The sequence below is a fragment of the Aethalodelphis obliquidens genome, unplaced genomic scaffold (genome assembly GCF_003676395.1).
Source record: "Aethalodelphis obliquidens isolate GAN/ISIS:26980383/991018 unplaced genomic scaffold, ASM367639v1 scaffold115, whole genome shotgun sequence".
Taxonomy (NCBI): Eukaryota; Metazoa; Chordata; class Mammalia; order Artiodactyla; family Delphinidae; genus Aethalodelphis; species Aethalodelphis obliquidens.
The window spans coordinates 1,192,629-1,206,225 of NW_020838059.1; the positions used below are offsets into that span (position 1 = coordinate 1,192,629).

General features: G+C 37.7%; 1 pseudogene; it reads right to left on the reverse strand.

The window, feature by feature from the left end:
- Nucleotides 1-7,608: 7,608 nt before the first annotated feature.
- LOC113615320 (olfactory receptor 13H1-like) overlaps nt 7,609-13,597 on the reverse strand; it is a 34,179-nt pseudogene continuing 28,190 nt past the window's right edge.

Here is a 13,597-nt window from a genome sequence, read left to right on the forward strand (position 1 = left end):
TTTTCCCCACTATGCTATCCCTTCTCTGGCTATCACTTTTTATCACAGTTCAACCTCTTGAAATATGTAGTAATCACTAGCTATAGTCTTCACACGTCAGGAAAGGTCTGTATGAAAAAGAGAGATTCAGGGACTAATATGTGTGGATGATAGGTTTATGTTGAAGGGAGGAATAAAAATGGATGTTGGGAGGGGTAGAGAAAGGAGTAAAGGAAAACAGTAAAATGAAAGTGCAGCAAAAAAAGCTGGGGTAAACTGAAGGAAAAAGACAATGTGGAGTTGCTACATAAAACATCTACAGAGTGGGGAAAGAAGGACCACAGAGACATACACAAGAAAATAAATACCACAGATTTCCTGAAGATGGACTTCAAGACACAGAAGTACAAGGAATAAAGAAATGGGTAATAGAAATTTAGATTGATCAAAGAGGAATAATATCTGTTTGCGCCTTTCTCTCCTTTCAATTTTAACTCTTTCCTATATCCGAAACTATACTTTTTTCTGCCTCTAAGAAAGAAGCTCCCATCTGCCTTCTTGTCAGAGCTAACATATACATGGTTAACTGATTTCACTTCCTCTTGATTTTTCAGGATCTTGCTTTAGTAGTTATCCTCATGTTCCATGCTACCAATTTTACTATATAAATATAAATAAATAAATAAATAAATAAATATATATATCTCCCAATTTGTACCAAACTCTATTCCTTATGCTTACAGTCATACAGAGGATTCTCCAATTTTAAGATCACTCATCCCTTAATCCTGCTAAATTCATGAGCTATCTCATTTCTTCCCTTCCCTTTATCACCAAACTTCACTAAAGAGTAGTCTACAATTGCTGCCTCTACTTTCTCACTTCCCCCCCACCGTCTAGCTTCTGCACCATCCTGTCTACTGAAATACCTATTTGAAGGTTTCCGATCACTTCCTAATTGCCAAATCTAATGCTTCTTAGAACACATTTTCATCTGTATCTCTGAAACATTCAGCCTTGTTAATCAACCCCTTCCTTTAAATTCTATATTCCTTTGACTTCAGTAATATTTCAGTCTCTGGATTCTTCTTCTAACTCCCATACAATGCTTTTTCTCCTTAACCTCCCATCTTTCTCTTCCTACCCCTGTGGGTATTCTCCATGGAAACTCCTTCTGACCTTTTCTCTGACTTTAGGCATGGTGATTTCACTCACCCCTATAATTTTAACTATTCTTTCTATGTGGTAGAATTTCAATCTTTATGTTCAACAAACCTTCATATCCATGTTTTTGATGAATAACTTGATTTGGATGGCTTTCAAGCACCTTATGTTCACTTATATCCAAAGCTGAGCCCATTTCCCTTTGACCAAAGCCAGCAGCTCCCCTTCCTTCTTTCCTTTGTTAACAGCGTTGCTCTCTTCCTACTCATCCAAATAAAACATTTTGGATTTATCTTTGATTCACTCATTCACTCTTTTGGTAAAGATTTGAGAGTCTACTTTGTTACTCCTTTTTAAACTTCCAATGGCTTACTCTTTCCTATAGAATAAAAGATAAACTTCGTAGGTCAACAATATGCTCTACAGCATATGCCCACCTTACCTTTCCTGATTTATGACTCTTGCAGCCCATCCTTCGGCCAACAGGAACTAGCCATTCTGAAAATACACCCTATGACATGATACGCCCTATTTACACTTGTGTGCAATTTTTCCCTGCCGTTTGGAATATGATCATATCCCATACCATTAAATGCTATCCATGCTTCTAAACCCAGCTCAAATTCTTCAATGTTAAAGAAATATACTACATTTCTTCTTACCCATAGATAATTTATCTATTTACTTTATATCCATAGCATACTGTTGTTTGCTTATAGTACACATCCATTATTCACATGACATGGCTTTGTTTGATGTTCTTGTTATTGAAAAGGAGAAAGAGACTACAACAGAGAGGAAGATTTTTGGTAAAATATCACCATGCAAATGTTTGAAAGATAGGAGATCTGAATTGGAGGGCATGATCAAGGATGTCAATTAAGGAGTAGAAGAGCTTGGATTTGTAAATTAAGGATGTGGTGCCCTTTCTTCATTCTTCATAAAGTAGAGTTGTTTTGGAGTGGAGGGACATTTCAGTTACATCTCAGAAAAGGGAAAAGGGCCAGAGATAATTGGAAATTGACCAGTGAAGCTGAATACTTAGAAAATTGTGTGCAAAAATGTAACTTGAGAGATTATTTGGAAGCGTATGCTAACACTTTGCAATATGCTTACATAAAAGGGAAGTGATCCAGTAGGGTTGACCGGATTTACATGCAAGAGACAGTAGAGGTCCGACATATAAAATGAAAGATAGCACTTTTTCTGATCGTGCAAAGGTAATAGCCTAAATTAATTTCTTAAAAGCTTGGAAATTTGGCAGAGGTAAATGGAGGATGAGCAAATTCATATAAGTAAGAGAAGGCATTGAAAACGATGAGGAATGGTCAAGGGGAGAGAAGCCCAGCTTTCATTTCAAGCTGTCAGAAAGGATTGATACAGATGAAAAAATAATTTGGAGAAAGCTCTCAAGGAAAGAAATGAAGCCAAATGCTTTGAAGAGAAAAATAGGTATTTTGAATTTTAGAACAAATTAATGTAAAGCACAGAAAAAAAAATAAAGAAATTAGAACAGAAATAGGGAAAATCAAAGAGCAAGTGATAAATGTCTGCAATAGACAGAAAGACTGGGTAATACAAGGAAGAAGCAAAGGCAAGCAAGTCTACTGGCATTTTCTCATGTGCATGAAGAGAAGAAGGTTGCCACGTGCTTGAGAGGTTATAGACAGGTAGGTTAAGGTGACTTTAAGTCAGTTATGAGAGTCCTTTATGGATTTATAATGCAGGAAAGGATATAGCCTAATATGGGGGTGTGAAAAAACAAGCAACAAACGAAAGAGTGACTCAGCAACAGACTTCACAGCTCAAGTGTGAGGAGCATCATGAACAAGTTGTTGATGAGAAAACATGAATCTGCTGCCTTATGGATGCAGCACAATGGAAAATCTGCAAGCTTTGGGGTTAGAGATGGGTTTTAGTCCTACTTTACCTTAGGCAAATCTTTCCAGCTTCCAGATCCTTGAATTTCTCATCTGTAAAGTGACTTCACACTGTTGTGAAGCTCAAATGAAACAATATTTGTGAACATATCTTGAACAAAATTTAGATATTATTATTCTAGGACTTTTATTTGCATGGGCTGAGCAAGTATTTATTTGTGGGTTTCTTTCTTTCCTCCCCCATCTTTATTGAGATACAACTGACATGTAACCTTGTGTAAGTTTAAGGTGTACAGCATAGTGATTTTATATATGTATATATTACAAAATGATTATATCTGTGGTTTCTGTGGTATATGGGATAAGAAAGAAACAACCAATATGATAAAACAAGGCGGGTTAATGGCATTTGAGCAAAGAAAAAGAAACTGGGAGTCACTGACATTACTAAACACTATTTTTAGAAATCTTTTTATTAAGGCTCATGGTGGCACTGTTCATAATGCATGAGATGCAACACTACGTCTAAACGAGTGGCAGGTGATCAGTGAACTTCAGAGATCATATGAGAAGCCAGAGGATATTTATTACCTTTAAATACATTTTGTTTGAACAAAATGCAATTTTATATGCCTTACAAAGCTATTCTGGGTCAGAGAAAGGGCTGTAATATATGAGTAAAACACACAACTAAGTGACTTTGAACCCTGCTCTCTTCATATTTCTCTGTGCTCACGGAATGTTAGGAAAGAAATGAATGATGTTGTGGATGAGATCACCCAACCCCAAGGCCCCTTATTATATTTGTGCTAAAGATCTTGCTTCTGAGAAAATGAATGTTGAATGTGAATGAAATTGCATGTAAAAACGAAAAAGGAAGGTTTACTCTAATGACCCAAGTTTCTTCCAAATCCGTATTGCTACAGCCTTAGTTTGGGTCTGCATGAGGTCTCAGATTATTGTTAACAGCCTCCTAATTGGCCCTATGTCCAATCTGCTATCTCTTCAATCAATTTTACACATTTGCTGTAAAATTGAGCTTTTAAAAACAATTCTGGGGCTTCCCTGGTGGCGCAGTGGTTGAGAGCCCGCCTGCCGGAGCAGGGGACACGGGTTCGTGCCCCGGTCCAGGAAGATCCCACATGCCGCGGAGCGGCTGGGCCCATGAGCTGCTGAGCCTGCGCGTCCGGAGCCTGTGCTCCGCAACGGGAGAGGTCACAGCAGTGAGAGGCCTGCGTACCGCAAAACAAACAAACAAAAAACCCACAATTCTGAACATGCTACTGATCTGCCCCAAATTTTCAGTAGTTACCCACCACTTATAGCAGGGCTTAGAAAAATTTTTTCTGTAAAAGGTCAGACAGTAAATGTTTTAGGCTTCACAGGCCACGCACAGTCTTTGTCAATAGTCTTCTTAGTTGTTGTTGTTGTTGTTTTTTTACATCCATTAAAAATTTGAAAACCATTCTTAGCTCACGGGCTATACAAGCCAACAGCTGGCTTTGGCCTTTTAGGCTGTAGTTTGTTAACCTATAGAATAAATAAAGTGCAAGCTCCTTAATATAGCATAGCAATCTTCCCATAATTTGGCCTTCTGCTTTCTTTTCAAGTTTTATATTTTGCTAAAACACTTCCCACACCCTCTGCTGTGGGAATTGAATTGGCAGTACCTGGAAGTACAGCAAACTGGGTTTTATACCTCTGTACCTGTTCACATTGCATCCACTAAAATGGTCCTTCTTTATCCAACTGGCAAACTATTCCTCTCTCAAGACTCTACTAGAAGTGTCATCTCTTCTATTAAATATTTCCTGACTGCCAAGTTAGAACTGGTCTCTGTAACTTGTACAAATACGGATTGCAGTATCTGTAGCACTTCACTATGCTTATTTACTCCCCAACTCAAATGTGAGCCTCTCAAAGGCAAGAAAATGACTTACCTGGATTGTATTCCTAACATACGGTAGCCACTTTTTAAATCTTTATGGAATGAATGACCCCAGGCCTTCTGTTAGCAAGTCATTCAACACCAGCACTAACATAAAAAGCAGTCCTCTGAATTGTGCATGACCCATACATAGAAGCAAGTTACTACATTTTTAGTCTGTAGAAAAGCTCCCTGAGTCTCACTCTTACATCTTGTGGAGATTTCCTCATACACCCAGCAGGTCATGAGAGTGGTTACACAGATCCTCATGGCAGACTTTTTTTTTGATCATTAATGCCATCTTACAGTGCCTGTGCTTTTAGAATCCAAATGGGGACTCAAAACCTATCTTCCAATAAACATACTTTAAAAAATTCTCCTAAGGCCTTTAGTATTATTAGTGATAGAATGATGACCTAAATAGGTGTTGGTGAACTGCCCTTGGAATGTTGCTATCCTGTCTCAGTGGGGAAAACGTGCTCAGAGTTCCAAGCTGATGACTTATGAGTTAACTTTTGGACATAACTCATTCCTAAGTTTGAGGCTGTCTCTACTTAAAATATATCAAGCATAGGTCAGAGGAACTGGAATAGGAGTCAACCAGATTAAGAGTAAAGCCATAAAAGTGAGAGCCAAAGGGAAATATGATATTACTGTGTTTCTAAAATTAGAGAATGGTCTGGTGAGGCTCCTCATTGCACACCCTGGAGAAAATGATGCATAAATGAAATTGATTTTAGGAAACAAAGACTAGGAGTATTTGGAAGCTTTTAGAAAATAGCAATAATATCTACATTTATTGAACGCTTACTATGTGCTAGGAACTGCTCTAAGAACTTTAAATAGACTATCAATTTCATTTTCCAATGGCACAATAAGAAGGGTACTATTATTATCTTTATTTTATGGGTGGGGAACTTTATTTTATCTTTATTTTATGGGTGGGGAACACAGAGCAGTTATTTGCCAAAGATGCCGTAGCTAATAAATAGTGGAGCTTAAATTTGAACCAAAGCTTTCTGAATCCATTGCCCACAATCCAAATAGCTTCAATTATATACATGGAACCACCAACAAAGTGCAGTGTGGAATATAATTACATTATATTATACCTTTATAATATATTTTATATAATTTATATATTTACTTTAAATTTATTTTAATTTTTATTAAATATTTAATTTAATTTACTATTAATTAATTTATATAAATAATATATATTTATATATATTACACATAATATATCTAAATATATGTATACATGTATATATATAATTTGTCAGATAATATACCTTCAGAATAATCAACCTTTAGAAAGTGAAGAAAAAGGCTAAGGATAGAAAATATTGTGACCAGATAGTCATCTACCCAAGAGAAGGCTCTGGGAATAAAGGAAATTTTAGAAGCAAGACATAACTACCTTCTGAATGTGCTATGGCAGAAGGTTTCTGGAGTCAACCAACTTAAGATGAGAAAAAGAATCAACAAGTTACCATAATACAAAGTGTAAAATAAATGTTGCTTGACAACGATAGAAACTGCATATGGCATCTTATTAAATTGGGAAAAAGGAGAAAAATAATCACAATCTTGGCCCTGAACACTTTTGAGTAGAGCAGAAATGCTGAAGCTCGTGAATGTGTATGAGAAGTGGGAGTAGAAATGGCCAGAGGGTCACTAAAGCACACCACGGAAAAGAAGGCAGAGAAATAGAAGAAGGCAAAAGAATAACAATTTCAGTTTAGACATTTTTATAAGAAATTGGGGCTTCCCTGGTGGCGCAGTGGTTGAGAGTCCGCCTGCCGATGCAGGGGACATGGGTTTGTGCCCCGGTCCGGGAAGATCCCACATGCCGCGGAGCGGCTGGGCCCGTGAGCCATGGCCGCTGAGCCTGCGCGTCCGGAGCCTGTGCTCTGCAACGCGAGAGGCCGCAACAGTGAGAGGCCCGCGTACTGCAAAAAAAAAAAAAAAAAAAGAAATTGATATGATGGAAATTTAATGTTTTCAGAAACAAATGTTGGTTGAGAAAATATTTATTAATATGTATAATATGCAAACTATTTTAAAATAAGAAATTATAAGTATAAACTAGAATAATTTATTTAAAAACACTTTTTAAATGATAAAGTGTTTTACAAACAAAAGATATTTCTTGGCATGAGATATTATCACCTAAATGTGGGAAGTGAGAGGTCATTTGTCTCTTAGGTTCAAAATTGGGTCAGACATCTATAAAATGTGATGTGAGGAGCAAATGCTATATTATGGTTGCATAACCACTGTCCTATATATGAATTCTATCTATCTTGTGTGGCAAATACAAAGATGTTTGGTTGCAAAAATCTTGTGGTTTATATCCCAGAAGAGAAACTTCTTCCTGATGGGCTACTATGGCTGTAGCAGTCACCTTTGCCTACCTACTACTATTATTCTCTTTGTGAACTATTTTGCACACATTCATGGCTTTAGCTCTTAATATGGCTTGACAAAATGTTAACATTCACGGTAGACTTGATGAGTGCCGAGTGATGACCACGGAAAGAATGCTTGCTAAGATTTTCGTTGTTGTTGTTTGTTTTTAAAAACGTAAATTGAAATTTTATGGGCTGAGTTTCCATTTTTATTCTTGCACATTGGAGAGGCTTATAAAGAGAGCCATTAGGATTTTTCATTTCCTTTGGCTAACTTCCTAAGTGCACCGTTTACATCCTTATTTCTCAGAGTATAAATGAGGGCATTTAACATGGGGGTAACTGCTTCATAAAATATTGAGATGACTTTGTCTTCTTCCTGATATTCCTTTGACTGAGGTTTCAGGTACATTTAGATGACTGTCCCATAAAATACAGTGACCACAGTTACATGGGATCCACAAGTGGAGAAGGTGTTAAGTCTGGCCTCCGCAGAACGGATCTTCAGCATGGCAACAACAGTGCAAAAGTAGGAAATGAGGATGAAGGTGAATGGCAGAGGCAGTGTGAACACACTGATAACCAGACCCAGAATTAGACTGACAGGGGTGTCTGAGCAGACAAGCTTCAGCAGGGCCTGAATCTCACAGGTAAAATGGTTGATGATATTATGCCCACAATAACGAGCAGGGATTGCAATGATTGGTGTGACTGCTACTAAGAAGGCACTGGCCCAGGTTTCCAAGGCCAACTGTATGCAAACCCGGTTGTTCATAATGATGGTGTAACGCAGGGGATTGGAGATTGCAACAAACCTGCCATAAGCCATGATAGCAAGGAGACACTGTCATCCCCAGAAAGAGGGATGTGGTCATCTGGGCATAACAGCTGGTATAGGAAATGATGCAGAAGTCCCTGAAGCATTGGGCCAACATATATGGCTCCGAGCTAGTGGAGTAACAGATATCAAGGAAGGATAAATTACTGAGAAGAAAATACGTAGGGGTATGAAGTCGAGAATCCCATCTCACTACAACAACAATAGGTTGTTCCCAAACATTGTGACCAGCTGGAAAAACAGCAGTCCTAAGAAGAAGGCAGCCTGGATTTGAGGCTGTTGGGAAAATCCAACAAGGATGAATTCAGTCCCCTCAGAGGCATTGCCTCTCTTTAGACTGCCCATTTAATTGTCTCAAGTACTAGGAAAGAAGACAAAACATAATGTCACCCACATGAGGAAAATAAGAAGAGTAGCATCTCAATAGCCTGTTAAGAATTCCTGTTCTGCAGCTCTGATTATTGTGTGTCATTTGTTTTACTGGGTTAGACTCAGCTGTTCAAGTATCCAATGGTGGAAATATAGGTTTTCTCTTTGCTTTCCTGTCTTGTAGAACCGTATATCAGGAAAGGCTTATTAAGTTGTTTGGACTGTTAGATACTTATATTTGATTAAGTAAGACAATCATTAACAGTGGGTTAAACAGAATTATTACTCTCATAAAGGGGCGTAGCTAGATGATTGACTTTATTCTTGACCAAAAAAAAAGAGGCAAATATGCTACATCTCCCCACCTAAAATGCTCGTTTATAGTCGAATTTATTTAAGCTGGTTCATTAATTAGCAAGTAATAATTTTTTTTTACAACTGGATCATTGAGCTTAAACTTGAAAATTATTACTTGGAATATTACTCAGCAAGTAATAAGTTTTAAGTTTAAGCTCAATGATCCAGTTGTGAATGCTTGAAATACTTCAAATACTTCTTTGCTTTTCAACCTTTTTTTTTTTTTGGTTGTTGTTCTTATATGTCATATTAAAACCACCTATGCATGTTAAATTAGACAGTGTATATGTAGCTAAAGCTATCAGTCAATTCAATGGAAAAACATCACTAGCCAAAATGACATGAAATAAACCAAGCAACTGGTGGATTTATTGAAATCTCACTCTGTTTAATTGTTCTGACATCCGTTTTCAAATGACAGAAACTTACTATGTGCAGATCCTCCCATCTCCATATAGTTCCAAACAAGAGCTTAAAGGGTGATGGGAAAATCTTATTAGATAAAAGGATTTCATGAAGACAACAGTTACCAGAAATTGTGAAGAGGGACAAGGCAAATTTTGGAATGCATGTTTCCAGAAGTGTTTAAAAATAAAAGAAAGGAAAAGACAGAGCCCTGTCAGTTTTATATGCTTTCAGTAGGGAGTAAAACAGATGACCCATTGAAGACTCCTTTGGCTTTAAGTGGCATGGACATATATACACTACCAAATATAAAATAGCTAGTGGGAAGCAGCCGCATAGCACAGGGAGATCAGCTCGGTGCTTTGTGACCACCTAGAGGGGTGGGATAGGGAGGGTGGGAGGGAGGGAGACGCAAGAGGGAAGAGATATGGGGATATATGTATATGTATAGCTGATTCACTTTGTTATAAAGCAGAAACTAACACATTGTAAAGCAATTATTCTCCAATAAAGATGTTAAAAAAAGATTTCTTATTTAGACACAGAATCAAATCTCTCCTTATTGTATAGTTATATTAGTGCTGCATATAATTAGGTAATTCTTCATGCTTAATAGGCAGAATGTTGAAATACAGATCAAAAGCAAGGGAGTCAGCTGGATCAAAGTCTAAATTCTGGTTCAGCTTCTAACAAGCTGCATAATCTTGAGAAATTCAGTTTTCTCATACGTGAAATGGGAATGTCACCTAGCCTCTGGCAGGACTGTTCCAAGAATTAGATAAGATTATTTCTATAAAGAACCTAACACAGTGCCTGGCACAATTATACCACCCAAGAAACTTTAGCTCCCTTCCCACTTTCACACCCCACATAGACCTTTCCTTCAGCTTAGATTTCATCCTTGTAAACATGTGCCGAAATGTTATTTCATCCTACCTTTCCTTGTAAGGTTATCATGTTACCAGAAACAATACCATCTGAAGTTTTCAGTTTGAGTAACAACTAAAGAAAGGTTGACTGTGTAAGTCATTAAAATTTGTTCCTGATGGTAGGTGGGAAAAGACATATAAAGAGATGAAAATTATTCACTGACTTAGGGCTGGAGGACAGTAACAGAGAAGTGCACCTCATTCATAACAGAAGCATTTTGCAGTTGGCGACACCCCCACAAATGACTAATCTCCAAGAAGAAATTTGATTCCTTCAACTGCAAGGAAAAGAGGTTTAACACAGGCAGCTGTGGTGATAAATCTTCCTATCGGTTGTGGTTATAAGGTTGGAAAATCTTGAGTTAACTGTGCTGGTGAATCATGCACATTTATTTCTACTTGTTAAATATCTTTTTCTTTTATTTACACAGAGTTGGCTTGTAATAAGGCTACCATGAAAGGTTGGTGTCTAAAAAACAATAAAAAAATTCATTTTCTAGCCTTATAATAATAATATAGTTGCCAGTTCACGACATGCAGTTTTTCTTTGCCTGTGCAAATATTAGAATGATATTTCTTCTAGAGGTGTCCAAAATTCTGTTACTTTGTTCCCAGCCACAGAAAAATAAATTGAGGAGATGTCCTTTCTGAATACATTGAGATATTTTTAAAGTATTGGTGTTTGCCAAAAGTGTATAGTCTACTTCCAGACCAAAAATATTTAGGTAGTATTAAAAGAAGCCACACTTCAAATGCAAGAAGGAACTTTGGAAATTTGGATAATCTTGTGGTGGGTTTAAGAACTTATAACCTCAGACTTGAAGAACAGTTTCCACTTTGGGGATTTAGGAGATATCCCTGCTTTGTAATTAAGTTGCCTAATGCAAATAGGGAGAGAGAAAACGAATAAGGAGGAGGAGACATCTGCTATATTTAGCTCATTAAAATAATGTTCACTTTCCTCCTAGCTTGGTTAATGAGCATTTCAGTGACTGTTCCCTATAGCAGTGATTCTGGTCAGTAAATATGGTGGTGGTCGGGAACCAGGGCTGGTTTTCCTCAAGGAGAAGCTTTCTTCTGTTTGGGCAGTTCTTCATTTACTTTCTCTTCTGATAGCAAGTTAAATGTTCAGGTAGTGCTATTAAGAATTTATATTGAGGAAATTTGGGGATTAAAATGTACATCATAGTATGATTGTATAACTTAATTTTGTGTTTACTGGGTCTTCCAAAGATATGCTATGTTTGTCAATCCAATTCTCTCCCAAGTATGATTGTGAGTTCAATTTTTATTTAGTTTTGTTTTTAACTTGAGGGACTTTTGACCCTGTATAATGGAAGTAAGTCTGAGTGTACATTTTGGAAGCTGTGAGCTCCTAGATTTAGCGACCATATCTGAGTCATCTCCGTTTTCTTTGGAACTCTACCTTGCACAGAGGAAACTCTTGAAAGATTTTGCTGAAATAAAAGCTCTTGATGTCACTTTCACTAAGTGGATTTTTCCATTCAGGTATTTTTATATTGCATTTAATCATACTATCTGTTTTTGGCTATCTGACCCTGAACAATTTTTTTCCTGAAGTTTTTACTTGTCAATTTCTTGGTGCAAAAAAATGTATTGATTGATAGAGCAGTGCTCTGTAGAAAGACAACAGAAAAGGAGAACTTTCACCCAGATAGTCACTTCATATCAGGCTTTTGTGGGTCACTCCTTCCACAGAGGGTTGATGGTAAGGTTCTGCTTATGTGAGATACCCATTCCTCAAGAATTTTCTGTGTGATTCTATCCTAGGGACCTTCTCACACCCATATATAAAAAAATATATTAAACCTATGTGGAAATTCACAAAATGTGAAGGAGAATAAGATGATGAACATTTGTAGTAGCGTACAAATTGAAAGAAATTGCAGTGCCATCAGGGAAATATTTCATGGAGGACATGGTTGATGCTTCCCTAATGAAGATTACAGAACTGGCATAGAGGCAAGCTACAGTAGGAATGGAAAGCTTCAGCTGTCCAGGCATTTGATGGAAGTCTCAGTCTGGTAAAAGCAAGGCATCTTATAAATTTGGTATTTGCCTTGCTGACAATTTCATTTCTCAGAAGGTTAAAGAAGCATTGAGGGGAAATGATGCTGTGGACTTAATTATGATGGAATGGACCAGAATCTTGGGAGAAAATAACCATATCATCTGGGAGTGCATAATAGAAAGAAAGTCTATAGCCAATATTTCCAAAAGGGAAGTTGGCTATGAGACCATAGATATCTTTTCTCTCAATCTTTTAATTTCAAATTTCTTAAAGGCTCTGATGATAGTTTGACCAGAGGCAGAGAATCATGAGATTTAAGGTGAAAATAGACCTTTTCCACTTCAAGAGCACAGCACACAACATGCAAACAGCCCAGACTCGGATCTCCTGGGTGTAGACAGTACTTACGTAGCAATCTCATAAGGCCTAATTGACAGCAGCTTTCTTGCCTTGTAGTCAGATTCTACTAGACCCATCCCTATAGCGTCCTGATCTGTGTGGCCTAATCTGAAAGTTTACTAAGTACCTGGATTTTATTTATCTTGTGGATATTTTTCTCAGAGCTTTTTGGTGTGTCTATGAGAGAATTCAATATAGGCTTTATAGTCAGGCAGAATCATTCATTTGTCCATTCAACAAATATTTATTGAGTTCATACCATGTGTCCAGTTCTGTTAAAGTTGCTGAGGATACAACAATGAACCAAAAGAGACAAGGCTTACCTTCTTATTTGACTTATACTCTATTGGGATGATAGTGAGAACAAGAAGTAGCAAATAAAGCAATTGATATAGTAATAACGGTTATGAAAGAAACAGAGTGATATGAAAGAGAGTGCTGGAACAAGATTGTTATTATACAGTAAATGTTAGCTTTCAAGGAAGGTAATGTTTGAGTTGAGATCAAAAGGACACAAAGGCTCTTGCCTTCCAAGATGGCCCACACTCTGTCTATGGAGCGTGTATCTCCCTGAATAAACCTTCTTTCACTTTACTACGTCTTGCTCTTGAATCCTTGCCTGCACAAAGCCAAGAACCCACACTGGGCGGCCATCCCAGGGACTCAGACATGACTTGGGATGTGACCATCCTCTGGCACCCCACTCTCTTTCCTGCAACATCTTTTCTGGCACCCAATGCGGGGCCTCCAAGGCCATAATCTCGATCCGCCTATTGGGCTATGGCTCCCCTCTGAAGGGTGGCTGGGCCTTATCCTGAGCCATGGAGATTCAAGTAGCCCGTTAAGTGGCAGCTGACGTCGCCTGCAGGATCTGGCAGAGACCAGTTCTCTGGCCGCGAAGAAGCGC